This window comes from Mastigoproctus giganteus, chromosome 8, assembly GCF_048544385.1.
Source record: "Mastigoproctus giganteus isolate SK-2022 chromosome 8, ASM4854438v1, whole genome shotgun sequence".
Classification (NCBI taxonomy): Eukaryota; Metazoa; Arthropoda; class Arachnida; order Uropygi; family Thelyphonidae; genus Mastigoproctus; species Mastigoproctus giganteus.
Genome location: NC_143582.1, coordinates 173,550,012 through 173,566,468, shown reverse-complemented (window position 1 = coordinate 173,566,468; position 16,457 = coordinate 173,550,012).

Genomic DNA, 16,457 nt, shown 5'->3' with positions numbered 1-16,457 from the left:
TCTTTTGCTGCCTCCTTTAATATAACTGGATAGATCCCGTCCACCCCAGGTGCCTTCCTTATGTTTAACTTCAACAATTTCTCCACTTTGCTCTAAGTTATGTTATTACAAAATCACTTAGCTCCCTATTAGCGTTTGATAAACTTCGGGCACTCCCCTCATTGAATAACTCCTCATGTGTGAATGTAGATGCAAAATGCTCATTCAGTTTATCAGCTAACTGAGCATGATCAGCAATAGTCAACCCATCTATGTTAAGTGGTCCAATCTGATTCATCCCTTTTCTTCTAGAATTTAGATAAGTAAAGAATTCCTTGCGATTTTTTTTTTTTTTTTTTTTTTGCATCCTTTGCAAAAGATTTTTCATAAGCTGCCTTGGCCTGCCTGACCTTCTTTGTGACTTGATTTCAGGCTTTGCCCCGTCTGTCCATCCTTAGAACAATGTTGTTGATAAGTTCTAGGGGTAACATTGTCCATTCCTCTGTCAGCACCATCTTCAGCTGGTGAACATTTTCTGGTGGGTGTGTGTCACTAACTGGTGAACATTCACACCCAGAAAATGTTCACCAGCTGGTGGGTGTGAATGTGCCGCTAGGGGGCCGCCCCAGAGCGTCCCATATGTGTTCGATGGGATTTAGATCGGTGAACGGGAAGGCCAATCCATACAAACAGTATCCTCACTTTCCAAAAGCATATTAACAGCTACAGTGCGATGGGGTGTGGCGTTATCATCCATAAACACGAACTCGGGGCCAATGGCACCTCAGAACAGACGCACATGGGGAAGGATTACCTCAGTACAGTAGCGTGCACCGGTTACAGTACCGCCTTCCAGTATCTGGAGTTGTGCACGTCCATCCAAGATAATGCCTCCCCAGACGAGAACACCTCGACCTCCATATCGATCCCTTTCAGTGATGTTTGCGGGGTGATACCGGGTGCCAACCTCTCGCCAGATTAGCTGACGTCCAGAATCGTTGCTGAGACTGAATCTACTCTCATCAGTAAAAAGTACCTTACCCTATTGCGCTGCTGTCCAGTCCTTGTGTTTAATGCAACACTGTAAACGATGTCTCCGATGGGTAGGTGTTAGAGGGACACAGCGTACTGACTGTTGGGTAAACAGCCTTTGTAGAGTCGCCTGGCCATAGTAAACTGCGATATCCTGCGTACTGTGGCAGCTAGTTTGCAATGGATCTTTCAGTTGCACAGCTGAAAGATCAATAACATTGATGCAACAATTGCTGTAATTCTCATTACTCTGTAATGCTATTGGATATCTTCATTCTTGATTTAGTATGACCACCGGACCCAGAATCATTGTTGTTTCAGAGTAATGCACTGCATGGCCACTTTATTAAGGACCCTTTTTATGAATTGGAGAGCTCCTTCAGTAAGACATCATGTATTCGTACCACGCTATATAAAGCAGGTGGCCACATACGTAGGGATGCTGTATGCGTGTATTTGAATGATATAGATTATTTAAGAAAGTCGTACGTGAAAGCCCCTGCTGGCCTTTCACGTATGACTGTGTCATAGGTGTGTCAAGATCCAATATATTGGTCCATTAATCAAATAACATCCAGCCAACGGCGATCCAGTGATCCTGAGTTCGAATCCCGTCAATGATGCGAGGAATTTTTATTGGTCTTTTTCACAACGCGACTGAATTAGCTGGAAGATTCTTCTGCATTTGGAAGCCTTGGATTTGTAATGCGGTATGGTGTATGCCAAATTACCTAGCATTATGTGAAATCGTGGAGGCTTGACTCTGCTATATCCACTACAACTCCAGTTCTTTGTGCTGGCATTTCTGTTCTCGTCAGCTCGTAGCGCTGCTGGCTTTCCAACAGACTGTGAACAGATGCAGATCTTTACAATGAAGTTTGGACTTTGTCTGAAATTTAATTATATCAATCTTTTTTGGTCATGGCAGGTGTTTTCCCTCCCTGTACTTGAGCAAACAGGAGAGGGAGTATATAAGAGTTCTGCTGAATTATGTGTAACTGACCGCGGGGTTGCCATTGGTTGGCTGGGACCGCTTTAACTAATAAATATCAAACATATCAGGAGAGGATAACTGGTTTTTCTCCCGGAAACTCAGGTTTTTCGTCCAGAAAACAGCAAACCGACCCCAGAACACGCGGAATTTATGGACATATTATATACGGCGCAATATTGCCTAAGTTACTGATGCGCCTAAAACCCTGCAACAACTAACCAACCAACTTGTTATAGAACGTGACGTAATAGATCAATTAAGTTATGCTGACGCAAATAAAGATCATCTGAACAACACTAGCGACTAGAATAATGGCTGTGACATTCTTCGAGTGGCTTTTATTTTCTATGGAAAGTCTTCAGTTCGATTCCATCAGTAACTCGAGCCAGAGATTAAATGCATCATAAAAAAATGTACTTTTAGTATTAAGAATAGGCCTTCAAACCATAACGCGTAGAGTAATTTATACAATAAATACAGGAGTACTTCCCATAAATATACATGCAGCAAAGCGTGTTGAATGTATTCTGTGATAAAGAGGGGATATAAAGGCAACGACGCACGCAGCATTACGGACCAATAGACAGGAGTTGCAGGCGAGGGTAGAATGGTTATGTCATGACCCAAATGTGATCGTGCATTATACACAAGGGTTTGTCTCATACCAATACCGCTCCATGAATCTGCTATTTGGTCCTTTGCATCTGACACGTGCTTCAATAACATTCTAGCACTGAATATTTGATCCAGAAAGCTTCATCTCGCGTGCTGTTCTTCATATTAACTTGAGCACAATCCCATGGAAAAAGTGGATCATGACCAGAAGGCTGCACATCATCGCGCAGCTGCAAGAGGATCTCTTCACCAAACGTTACGGATGCTGTAACTGGGGATAAAAATAACTGAAGCGATCTGCCATTGAAAACACCTTGAGAGAAGCTAATGTGCCTATACTGGATGTTTCTCTCAGTACTCTGAAGATCTTTAATACAGGGAAAAATAAAAGAAAACTTTAAAATACATTTAGAATTTTATCTGTTCGCTGGAAAGAACTTGTGCTAAATTCCCTTCAATGCCTTATTGTCTTTTGAATGTACATTAATTTTGTGCAAGTGTAGCCCTTCAGCTGATATGCTCTTTAGGGGCGTGGTCATACTTGACCCAGTACTGATTAAGATTAATATGTTCCTGAAGATCGCCAATGACGTAAAGAAGGGGAGCCATATGCCTCTGTGCGTAACAAGTTTAGATCGCTTCTTTGTAACCCAAATAAAATCTGATTTGGTAAATGCAGGCCCATCGGTGATTATTGTACAACTCAATAAAAATTATCATCGCTTAAATTAAAACTCTGAAGACTGGTGTTGTTAAAAAAGAAAAGTGAATTTGGGCCAGGACTGGCAGAACTATTGCTACTTGAACAAACACGAGAAACCCACTGGACAGTTTGAGGAAAAGCAAAGTATGAGGATAAATCGATGGAAGTAAGAAATTCAGACAACGATTTGGGATGTATGCTTGCATACATATGAGTTTATTATATATGAACTTTATATATCTTCGTCATGTTCGTCCACAAGTGGCCACTCAATTCCCAGTGGACAGATTTGGATAAAATTATATAATTGGACATTTTAGAAAGATTCGTTGGGTTACCTGAAATTGCCCTCGTGGGTGGTAAGTTGGTAAAATCATCATCCTCCTCACTCCGGCTGGAAAAGACCTGAGTTCGAATCCCGTCAATGACGCGAGGAATTTTTATCGGGCTTTTTCACAACATGGCTGTGTTAGTCGATCTCAGGTGAGGATAGCATGGTTTTTCTGCCGGAACCTCGAGTTTTGCGTCTAGCAAACCGACCACAGTTCACACCCAATTTAAAGACATTATGCACGACCCGATGTGGCCTAAATTGCCGATGTGCCTAACAAGCCCACACCAGACCAACCAATCAATATCAACGCAGAATGTCCTTTGTATCTAAAAGAGGGGGAAATTGTTAACAGTATTTTCTAGGAGAATGACAGAATATTGATGAACGTTTCGTTTTTCTGAAAATGGTTGATAAATATCTTATCTTGAACCCTTGTCTCTTAAAACAAACATAATATAAGACTGCAATCAGTGCATTATAGTTATTTTATTAATTGCTGATACACCAACAGTTCATCTGGCCTTACCAAAATCCCACAAAGAGCCTATTTTGCGTTTATTTAACTTATTGTAAATGTATTCTATTCCAAATTTTTACTTACAACAAAACATGATGTTAAAAAGAATAAATATCTTTAATTTATTCTTTCTAACATCATATCAGTGATTAACAACGGTCGGCTAGTAATTAAAACATTCTCATAAAAGGAAGAATGTATGGAAATGAATTGCTAAAGGACCGTGGGAGTGTTTTAAATTTTTTTAAGGAATGGACCAATTTATAGAAAATCGTAGGGAAAATGAAAAAGCTTTTGTTGTTTTTCGAAATAACTGCCTCGAGCAACTGCACGCTTGCCAGATCAGATCTCTCGTGCAGACGTCGGAAACACTTCTACGCATTTCAACTGGCTGTCACCAATTCCGTTATCACATTTCTTTTAGTGTTCTCTGCTCCATGAAATCGTCATGCTTTCAGAGTGGCTTTGATGTAGGGTAAAAAAAAGTAGTCCAGGGGAGATCAGGAAAGGAAGGAGGATTTTGGTTCCACAATCTCATCCTCAACTCCTCATAAGCAGCGCAGCCTAGCGTTGTCGTGCAACAACCACCTCCCTTTTCTCTAAACTGAAGATGTACTCGGTGAATTCTTTTAACAATTGCCATCGAAGAAATTGATAGGCATCTCTTTGATTTTTAAAACCTAAACGGTCCTGGAGAGCATGTTGTTCGCCATTCCAGGCTTTATCTCTTCATCTATGGATTGTATTAGAAACATTGTGACTCGTCACTTGTAATACTGGAGTTTAGCAAAGAGGAATGATCATCAACAGATTAAATGAGCCCTTCTCAGGCTTTTGTCTGAACATCTTTTGTTCATCCATCAAAAAGGTACGGAATGAACTTAGCGCAGACTTTCCGTTTGCTCAAATCTCTGTCAGAATTGGCTTGTCCACTAGGTAAGATAGTGAATAAGGAGTACAATGCACACATTTCGGATGCTTTGGTTAAAACAATTCACCGAATAAGGCTTCGGTTTCGAGAAAAAGGAAAGTGGTTTCTGTTACACAACAATTCTAGGCAGTGTTCTGCGTTGCTTATCACATTTTGTCAAAGTCTGAGATGTTGGTGCTAAATCACTCCATATAAAACATCCTCCTGGCATACTGCCGTCCCGGGGTGACCCACAGTTTCTTGTAGTTAATAAACGAATAATAATAATAATAATTATTATTATTATTCCTTTGTATTAACTCCCACGCACTACTGCTTGTTGCCTAAAATCAAATCCACTTTGATAGGGTGAAGATTTTACGGGTACAGCCACGCATGTATCCGAATACTTTTGGTCATACAGTGTATAAGTGGTATCATTAACATCGTAAAGATACATATAGTAGATAAACAATTCTGAGAGTCCTCGCACTATGCTTTGTACTTCTGGTTTACAAGAAATTTCATACTCTCCAGGATGTATATGACGTCTTCTATTTATAGGCAGTTCAATAAAGTTTGCCAAAGTTCTATTCTTTTGCAAGTTGTGCCTCTGTGGAAAAGGTTTCCGAAGCTGTCAGTACTTTAGCACATTGAAGATTACAGATAGTTTTCGGTGTGTGTGTGTGAGCGCTTCGAAGAGGATATCACTCATCTCGAACAACGTGACAAGTACGATATCAGAAATGCATCGTGCCATGCAGCAATAACGAAACCAGCCGGCTAAGTTCACTTCATTCATTTCAATTAAAAGTTTAGGATAATAATCCGCGTTATTTCTTGCACTAATACCGACCAAACAGGTCAAACACAAGAAACGTAGTTTTAATATGACTGCACAATATAAGACTCATACATAACCTTATAAAAATGGGATACTAAAACCTTAAACTTAAACCCTCTCAGTAGAATCAAGAGTTTTTAAGAAGAACAAGAACATTAACAAGAATAACTCAGAGTTCTGGGTTATTCTTGTTAATTTTTAAATTTATGTCGGGGTAACTAAGGCTACGAGGCTTTACTATTTAGTGTCTGTAAATTTGGTAGTCTATAGTCGGTTTTACCATTTTATAAGATGAAAAACCAGAATTTAGTAGAAATACCTGAAAGCGATTAACTTGGCCACAGTGGATAAGTGTCGACCAATTTCCCCGGAGAATTAGATTCGAACTATTTCCCTAGAGTATAGAAGGGCAGTAATTTTTACCACTATAATAGACCCACAGGTTTGTTGCCTGTATAAATTATATAAAAATGTTTAGCAAAAAGTTGAGATCAATGTACTTGTGCACGTATAGTATTATACGCATTAGTACAGTAGCTGCGCAGCAATATTCTAATGGTTTCAAAGGTGAAAAATTACTGTAAAAGAAGTACGTGGAATACTTTAAAAAAAAACACACTGCACAACATAAAACTACGCTAATTTCTGTCCATTCTACAGAGTTTGGTATAAACACATGAATCATGGGGCAGAGTTGAGTTTAGGAGCCGCCTTACATTAGATACAATTCAAAATGGCAAGGTGATTAGAGCATTTTTCGATCGGGAGCGTCTAGTTCACATGAGTTTCTCTCTAAAGGTAAAATTAATCGATGATTTTCTGTGAATCAAATATTCGGTAAAAATTTTAGTGTTTTTTTTTTTTTTTGTTTTTTTTTTATGTTCTTGAGTCAGGGTGGCACCTAGGCAAATATGGTCATCTCCACCTTGAACACCAGCGACAGCACAAAACCTCTGTGAAACGGCCTGAAAAAAGTGTGTCAGGCCTCTCCGAACTAGCGAGCAACCAACACCTGGGCAGCTGCTGCCTAATGCCCATCCTAAGCTCGAGGAGCCAGGTCCGGGTCCATTATTCACTGTCAGTGCTCAGCGCACTAAAATCCCGCACCTGCCGGATGTAGGGCCATATGTTAGTGCGTTTGCGTGCCCCTCGAGCACAGCGAATATAATAATCTTCCTCCCCACACATCCAGCGATGGAAAAACCCCGGGTTGGAATCTCGCCACTGAAGCGAGGAATTTTATGGTTTTTTTCCACATCGTGGCTAACATTCCAGTAACTAAGGGTTGCATGATTTTTTTTTTTTTTTACTATAAACCATATATTTCACTACCTCGAACAAGTAACGCTTCACCAATAGAGAATACTATTGTTACATATTCTCGGGAGATACCACCACCACCCAGACGGCACCGTTTCACGTCTTGTTGGCCTATCATCGGTGGACGGGTAGTTACCCCGATGATTTTTTTTTCTTTACGGAAACTTAGGTTTTCGCCCAGCACACCGGCAAATCGATCCAGAATACACGCAGTTTACAGACACAGTATACTGACGCTTCACAGCCTTAGTTGCTTTGGCGCCTAACACAGACGTACGCGCCTACATACACACGCAAAATTTCGTCATTCTGTTAGAAGAAAACTCTGACAACAATTGGAAAATGTTATCTGGCTCTTCCTTCAGATTCTTCCTAATGATTCCGTGAAAGGTGGCTCTTGTGTTCCAGCATTAAGAGCCAGTTCTACTCACGAACATATCCACTCTTCCTTAGGGTTCCTTCGTAATGAAGGTTTCTTAATCTTTAGTAAGCCTCGAGAACGTCTTCTATTATATTCCCTGTACTCATTTCCCTTTCCATCGCAACTCTCCTACTCCACATCTTCACTTCTTCAAGGCTGCCCCTCCCACTTTCGCTATGCAAGAGTGTGGGTTGCCCGAAAGACTCCACATGTACTGATCCTGGACTGACTCCCCTTGTCATGGATGGAGGGATGATGGGAGGCTTCCTTCCTGGTCATCGCCCCTTCCAGTAACTAAAAGACCAGTCAAACAACACTAGAAACACATCACCTGGTTTTGGAAAGTTCTTGCAACAAGTACTCTTTGCGGATTTGTGGAAAACCACTGGAAATATTACAGATTCACACGTCTAGCTTCATCATCATCATGACAATTCATTTCCCATACTGTCTTCTGTTTAGTCGAAGGAGACTCTTCTTTATAGGAGCAACATTCCATTAGTATGTAATAATTCTATTTGGGCTATTATCTCAGCCCTCATGGGCAGCACAGTTGGTAGGAACGTTGACCTCTCCACACCGGGTGAAAAAGACCCAAATTTTGAGTCCCGTCAATAATGTAAGGAATTTTTATGAGGGTTTTTCATAACGGTACGGAATTGATCTCAGACGATGGTAGCACGGTTTTTTCTCCCGGAAACTCAGGTTTTTTGTCCAGCAAACAGAAAATCACAGAACACAGCGACAATATACACGGAGTAATATGTGGCCTTGGTCACTGATGCTCCAAAAACCCTACTAAAGTAATAATATTCCCTCAGTCTTTGATCTGTGTTGCTAGGCCCTTATATATATTTTTATTTATTATTACTTTTTAATTCATTTTGGTCGGAACTCCTGTCCAGCTAGATCGGTTACAGACTTTGGACTTAAAGTTCGTTTAGGATTCAAACTGCTTAACAGGCTGATTTAACATTATAAAATTGTGATTTATAACAATCCTGGCTACCAAACAATAATATTTTCATCTAGTTGTAGATAGTAGCAGACTTAAAATTTTGTTTACGTGACAGCTTTTGGTCCACATTTGTAACTTTACATGATAAACGCGTTACAGTACGATACAAATGTTCTTTGGAGATGAATTTTGCCTCGTCGTTACGCTTATGGTTGAAGAAAATTTGCTTGTGTGCTTCTAGGAATTTTCAACTTGTAAGTTATTACTGTTTAGAATACAGCTTACAAGTTTCATGAGATAGGCGTCGTGGCTACTTGACCAAAGGCATTCCAGTACGCAAGTACTTGCAAAAAAGTGCTTTTAATTCAAAATCCTAATACACAGTAGAGCCATCAATGGCCTGGATGATAGTTGAAGCTATCATGCCGACCACTGAGTGTATGCTCTCCTGGGCATACACTCTACCAATGTATAACATTATACGTAACAGCATTACGTATGATGTCATACATTATTTCGGTAGGTATCGACTACAATTCTCCGTTCCTGTTCAGCAAAGTAGCACAATTCATATAATCGGCGTCCTACATACAACGGGAAAAAAAAGGCCTGAGTTCGAATCTAGTCATTAACAGGAGGAATTTTTATGGGTCTTTTTCACAACTTGGCTGAGTTAGTTGGTCTCAGGCGAAGGTAGAATGTTTTTTATCTCCTGAAAACTCGAGTTTTTCGCCTAATAGCAACAGGCAAATCGACCACAGAACATATAAAATTTATAGACAATATCTACGAAGCAATAGGGTCTAAGCCTCTGCACCTAAAATCCTACAAAAACAAAACAGGTAAATCCAGCAAAGTAACTGATACTGCCGTTTTTGGAAAAAGGCCATTTTGGTTGCACCCAAAATCCGGCACTCCATTTCGTCTGCAGGGGTTCGGCTCAATTAAGGTTCGAGCTTTCAGCCGGTCAGCCAAATGTTTTGGTGCAATTGTCCAGAAACCAGTCCTGTATGGTATGGAGCTTGTGTATCTAGATATTACTGATTTTCCCGTTTAGGTCTGCACCATTATCAGACAGCAAAATCAAAAGAACAAAATTTCTTTCGACAAGCGATTTGTTGTACGCATGCTCTTCCAGAAGATGTTGTTGGTGTAGGGTTTTAGGAGTAGCAGCGACTAAGGCAATATTGCTCAGTGTATATTGCGTATAAATTGCGTCAGTTCTGGGGTCGATTTTCTGTTTGCTGGACGAAAAACCCGAATTGCTGGGAGAAAAAACTGTTACCCTCCTGAGACCGACTCCAGCCACGTTGTGAAAAAGGCCCATAAAAATTTCCTCCCGTCATCGACGGGAATCGAACTCAGGTTTTTTCCACTCGGTGTGTGGAAGGACGGCGATCTTACCAACTGTGCTACCCACGAGGGCCTTCCAGAAGCGTCATGTTGACCAGGAAATTCTAAGTAGAACTAATGGAGTTTGTATTCCACTTCATCCTCTGCATCCTCATGGCTAGAACAGTCATTATGGCCTTCGTGGGGAGCACAATTGTAGAATCGCTATCCTTCCCACACCGGGTGGAAAAGTCCTGAGTTCGATTCTCGTCAATGACGTAAGGAATTTTTATGGTTTTTCCACAACGTGGCTTAGTTCATCGGTCTCAAGCGAGGGTAGCATGGTTTTTTTGACCCCGAAATTCGAGTTTTTCGTTCAGCAACCAGAAAATCGACCACAAAAAACATGCAATTTACAGATAATACAAGGAACAATGTAGCCTTAGTCGCTGATGCTCCTAAAATCCTACAACATCAACAACAGCAGTCATTATGGACATCGTCCTTCCACACCATTGGAAAAGGCTTATATTCAAATGCCGCCTAGAAAAGAGGAAAAACTTTATCTCCTCTCCCCCCCCGAAAAAACTTTTATGACTTTATTTCAGACTGTGGTCCAATTATTTGGTCCAGTGAGAAGGTTGCATAGTTTTTTTGCTTTTTTTCCAGTTATTCTTCCGGTTTTCCACCATTTTTAATTATTTTTTAACCTAGGCTGCTTTAAAATAACAACCCAAAATGATACTTAAAATCTAAAGACCGAAATGAATTAACAAAACAGTACTTTATCGTTATGCAGGTCTCACTGCTATCAACTTGCGGATTATACTGGATACGTGATAAGAGATGGCAAGCACTTACAATGCTATTTTAAAATCAGTAATTTGGAAATTCCACTATGAATCACAATTCTGGGAATTCGATGGCAGCAACAGAGTTTCGTTTAGTTACTAATTCTACTTTGAGGCTGACTCGCAGTATCGTGAATCGATATGAGTTTTCCCTCTTTTAGCTGGTCAACACCAGAAACGCAATTTTGGCATTCAGTCCAACTGTGAACTGTTGTTGTTTGAAACAAGGGGCACTTCGAAAAAGTTACTTTGAAATCATTTTAATCTATAAGCGGTATATAAATTTATCAGATTTAATTCGATGTAACAATTATAAAAATCGATAGAATCTGGTGCTTTTCTAATGAGAAATTAAAAAAAAATGCTGCTAATTGACTATGTAGAGCAGAAAACAATTCAGAAAACAGCACCTAGTATCTTTATATCAAATAATTAGTTAAATATAAAAGATTAATTAAATAATTAAGGATTCAATAATTAAATGCATTATGTGTATATGAGTTTAAAAAATTTGTTGTAAAAACAGGATTGCGGTGGGATAACGTATGACATCACTTTTGTGCTTATTCGAGTATAAAAAGAAAAATTTTTTTTTGAGGTTGATACGTGTGTCATAAGTAGCATGGGATAATCATTTTAAATATGAACTTGTGAAAAAAAATTGGAATAAAAGACGCAAATATCCTAAAGTCCAGAAATAGCGATCTTTATTCTGTGCACAGTGTCGCCATCTGTCGATATCCAGAAATAAATGCGCATGCGCAGTTCAAGCGGTAAATGAACATGGTGCTCAACACAGAGAAGAGTTTGTTTATAGTGGAACATGATCTGAAAATAAAGTCATTTAAAACTATTTAACGTGTTGTTTGTAGACAATTTCGATATCGTGGCTTAAGAGGAATATTGGACCATTCTTCATGGAGGAACATTCCAGCTCCTTGAGTAATGAAGATAGATGGATGAAATCTGCTTCTCACTCTCCTTTCCAAATATCACAGTGGCTCGATAACGTTTAAGCCTGTTGATTGTGCAGGCCATGGGATGTGCTTAGCCTCAGTTTCGTGCTCTCAAACCAAGATTGGACACATTATCTGTGTGTATTGAAGCATTATCATCTTGAAACATTGAATCGTTTGTGGGAAACAATGTTTGTACCATGGAGATGAACCTCAAAAATATCAAGGTAATCAGTGGCAGTAATTCGCCCGTTCAGAGTAATGATAGGACCTAGATATTGCTGCTCAAACCATTGTCGATCCTCCTCCTCCTCCTCCTCCATGTTTGGTGGTTGACACCAGATTAGTATGATGCGCTTCCTTTGGCATACATCATATTAACTCTCACTGATGTTGGAAGAAGTGTTAATGGTGATTTCTCTGAACATATGACATGTTTCCAATCATCAGGTGTCCAGTTTTTGCGCTCCTTACATCATTGCATCCACTTTCTAGTATTACAATCTGTATCAAATGGCTTAGCAATGGCGATGCTCAGCTACAAATTTCAGCTTTATGAAGTTCTCGCCGAACTGTTTTTCTATAAACTGGATTGCTGACACTCACATTAATTTGTGCAGTTATTTTTGAGGCAGTAGTTTTGTGTTTTCGGGCTACCGTCCATTTCAGTGTCCAGCGGTCTCTTTCAGTCAGCTTCGATTTTCTGCCACAATCCGTCATATCAGATTTTGTTTTTCCATGCTTGGCGAATGCAGACATCACTCTCTCGATGCAGTTTCTCTGGATACATCAAACAAATCAGTAGTTTCAGCCACCAATGCCCCTTCTAAACCTCTTTGGAATTCAGGAATTTGGAATTTGACCTCTTTGGAATTCAGACAGGTCGGTCATTTTCTTCATGTATCTTTATATATCACCTCCAAATAAACATCAACTTTTATCGTCTTTCCTTCACAGTGCTACTTGCAAGAAACAAAATAAAAAAATCCTCACTCCATTTCCATAAATACTTCTTACAGCCATTACAAAAACTACTACTTTTATATTAGGTGTTTCCATTATTTTGTCCGCTCTCTGTATATCCCTTGACAGAAGAATAATACTGTAGTTGTATATGACAGACAACTTGTATTCTGGCGAGTTGCTTAGTTATAAATAACTGAAGTTCAATGGATTTTTAATTAATTCATTGTGGATATTTGTGGAATTTTACGTGACATCATATTCGGTCGCGGAAGCTTAATGGATTATGAATATGGGTTCCATCTAAACCAATTGGAAATCACTGACGTGTTCAGTAGCGAAACTGCCTTACCGCCAAGTCCACCACTGCAAGTGTATGGAGGGACATGCAGTAGTGTCACCATAGCTGGTTCGATAGAAAATCGCCATTGCTATTTAACAGAATAATTGAAGCAAATTCCTTGTTAATAAAACTGTCGTGACACTAGTCGGGAACTTCTCACTGCCTGCTACAACGAATTACTCGAAATGATTATGCTACGGATTGAATATTACTGGATTCATTCTTAACTCGTGTTTTAACAAACTTTATGGTGTCCGAATATTTTTGGTAAGGTGGTATATATTGCTATGGAAATACTCTAATTACATATTACTCGGAAGGTAACGACAGTTTTTATCAAGTTTAAGTTTAGAAAACAATAATAGCAACATCTGTAGTCACTGGGGGAATAAAACGCAAATGAAAACGTGTAATACAAAAGAATAATGAATCTCATTCCTTTATTTGTTCTAATTCTTTTGTTTATTTATTTAATGAAAGCCACATAACAGGGCCAAGAGCCCCTAATAAACTCACGCACAGTATCCACAGAAAGGTGACGGAGTGTTTACTTAGCCAAATAAATCCACGTTTGTGTAAAGAAGTAGAGTATTAACGTCAGAAAGTACAGTAAATATTTACATAAAACATACATCAAAATGAGATAATCAGAAACATATTATGTTGTACAATACGAAGCTAAAAGATTCAAAAGGCAAATGCAGGAAGAAAAATTATGGAAGCGTGTTGAGCTTGAAATATAATAAAATGAAAACATACCCAACAGATAGAAAAGTTGGGATGAAAATCTACGTTTTGTATTTATTTAAAAAAATGGTTTGACCCATTTTTCGATAAATTCTAAATGTTATGTTGCTCTGTGTTGAATTATAATACTATTAAAAAATCAGAGCTTTAGTTTAAATAATTAAGCTGTACTAAAAACATCAGTTAATCTCTGAAGAAAAAACATTGCCATCAGGATCGTCTTTTCCATTAGGCACTTTAGGCACCTACGAAGTTTTTTGTGCCCTGCGAAACTCAAAAAATATATAATTCAAATAAAATCCAACCATTTTATTCCCACAATAAAATTCTACAAACTAATATTTAATATATTCATTCTTCAGCTTTTCTTGTAGCAAAATATCGTCAACAATATTATCAAAGTTCATATCGGGATTAAGTTATTACTCGAACAAGTGTGCTATTTCAAATAACTTCAAAACGAAATTTATAGAAACGCTTCCGAACTTCTTTAAAAACAAAACTATATTTATCGCAACAGCATTTTAATATGTTTGATATAATATAGCAAGACCTAGGGCCTAAAAAGGCGACCCTGATTGCGAGGACTTCCTTTCCTGTTTGCAAAGATCAGCAGAGCTTTCAAAGAATTACTCCAAATATGGATAATTTCATGGCTCGCAGCATTCCAGATTAAATAGCTATACATTGCCATGCAATTTTGTTTGATGTTAGGCTTCTCGTAATGAATCATCAAACTTCACAGACGCACCCGTGGAGGCATACTCTGGTGGTGTATTGTGAGTATAATACTGTATCTAAAGCTATCCAACTGGTGGTCCTTCGACCGCTTGCATCCCTCCATTTAGTTTTGTGCGTCCCGCGAGAGTATCCATTTATTTCCCAAAATAAGTATCCTCCGTGACGGTGCAAGTGTAGTGGTTTCGCCACCTGTACTCGTGTGGAGAGGTTTGGGTTGGAGTCCCTTCGTAAGCTGGAGGAATTAACTTTTTCAATGGGAGCTGTAGTTAGCCGATCTCAGAAGAAGGAAGTAGGGTTCCCCAGTGAGTTATTCCAAGTGTTTCAGTCTGTACAACGTACAAATCGGCCTAGCGATCATTTGGGGTGTTCCTAGGGTATGTGACGTCAGGGTGTTAATCGTAATTTGGCGCCAGGGTACCAATTGAAATTTGGCACACCCTTTAAAATTTTCTTCATATGTGTATGCAAGTGTCAGGTTTACAGGCGCCCCTTGAACTTTGGCTCCTGGGTGCAGTGCACGCCTTGCACCCTCGGGACGGCCTACCCCTGGCGATTATACACACTTATACAGACAATACACATTGCGCAATATGATCTAAGTCGCTGATGCGCGTAAAGCCAATCAACAACAAACAAAATATGTGTTAACATCCTTTTAAAAAATGCAGCAAATTTTGTCGAAAACGCTTGTGCTAAATATAAACGCTAAATATATGCTACAAAAAGATTTAGAAAATATTGGGTGCAACTTTTTAATTGATTTCACACGATATCTAGTAAATACAATGTGTTTACTGTATTAATTTTTGTATGTAACTTTACAACTATTCAATTTAAATATTTTTTTTGAACATTATGGCTTAATTCTTATTTGTGTTTGAATTAATTCTTAATTCTTCATACATTTAACCATTGTAGAAAGATATCTGTATCGGTCTATTGAAAAATAAAATCTTTTTTTTAAAATACAGTAGCGTGTAGGTAGCAAAGATATATTACGCACTCTCTGGGAAGTTGGACAGCCCTGAAGAGGTGTGGGAAACGCATAGCAGTGCCATCTGTTGATATAAATATGAACTGTTTCTGGCTTAGCCCTGAAATCCATTACCTTTGTTTAAATACATAAACGTTTCAAAACAAAACAGTTGCTGGATACGGTAGCAAATTCATGAAAACTGGAAGAAAAGCGGTACTCGATTAAAAAAAATATACAAAAAAAAATCCACGATCAAATAAGCATCACGAGTACAAGTTGGTAACAGCAGTTTCTGCAAATACCCGGAAGAAAACACTGAAGAAAGTTTAGTAACATCTCATAAAAAAAAAAAAAAAATTACAAAGTTAATTAGAAAGTCACATTTTCTCGGAAATGGAAAAGAGATGGATATTCCTGTTTATGACAACATTTAGGCGATCACCGAGAATAAACGATACGAAATATTACTAAGTTTCTTTGTGGGGCGAACGACAGAGGGAAGGGACACGTGACCCGATGTCCAACCCTAGATCCTTCGCAGGTTGAACATCAGTTCCAAAAGTACACCTAGCTTGAATATGCAAGATTACGAATCCCGATTGAATTCTCAACTTAGCAATTGAAATTGATCTCTGTTAATCTGAAACTTCTCTGAATATACACTGAGTGGACAGAAATCGTAGACTACCTACTCAGTAACGGGTAGGTCCATCTTTCGTCCGGATAAGGGCAATCACAATTAATGCCAATTAATTGTGACTTTTTTTTTTGGGACCGATGTCCCAAAAAAGCCAATTAATATCCCTTCCATCCTTGACAATTTTTAAATCTAGCACGGCGATCTTTACCACAGTGCTACACGCAAGGTTTCATCATATCTGCTTTACGGTAGCAGATATACTAGTATAATAGAAAATAATG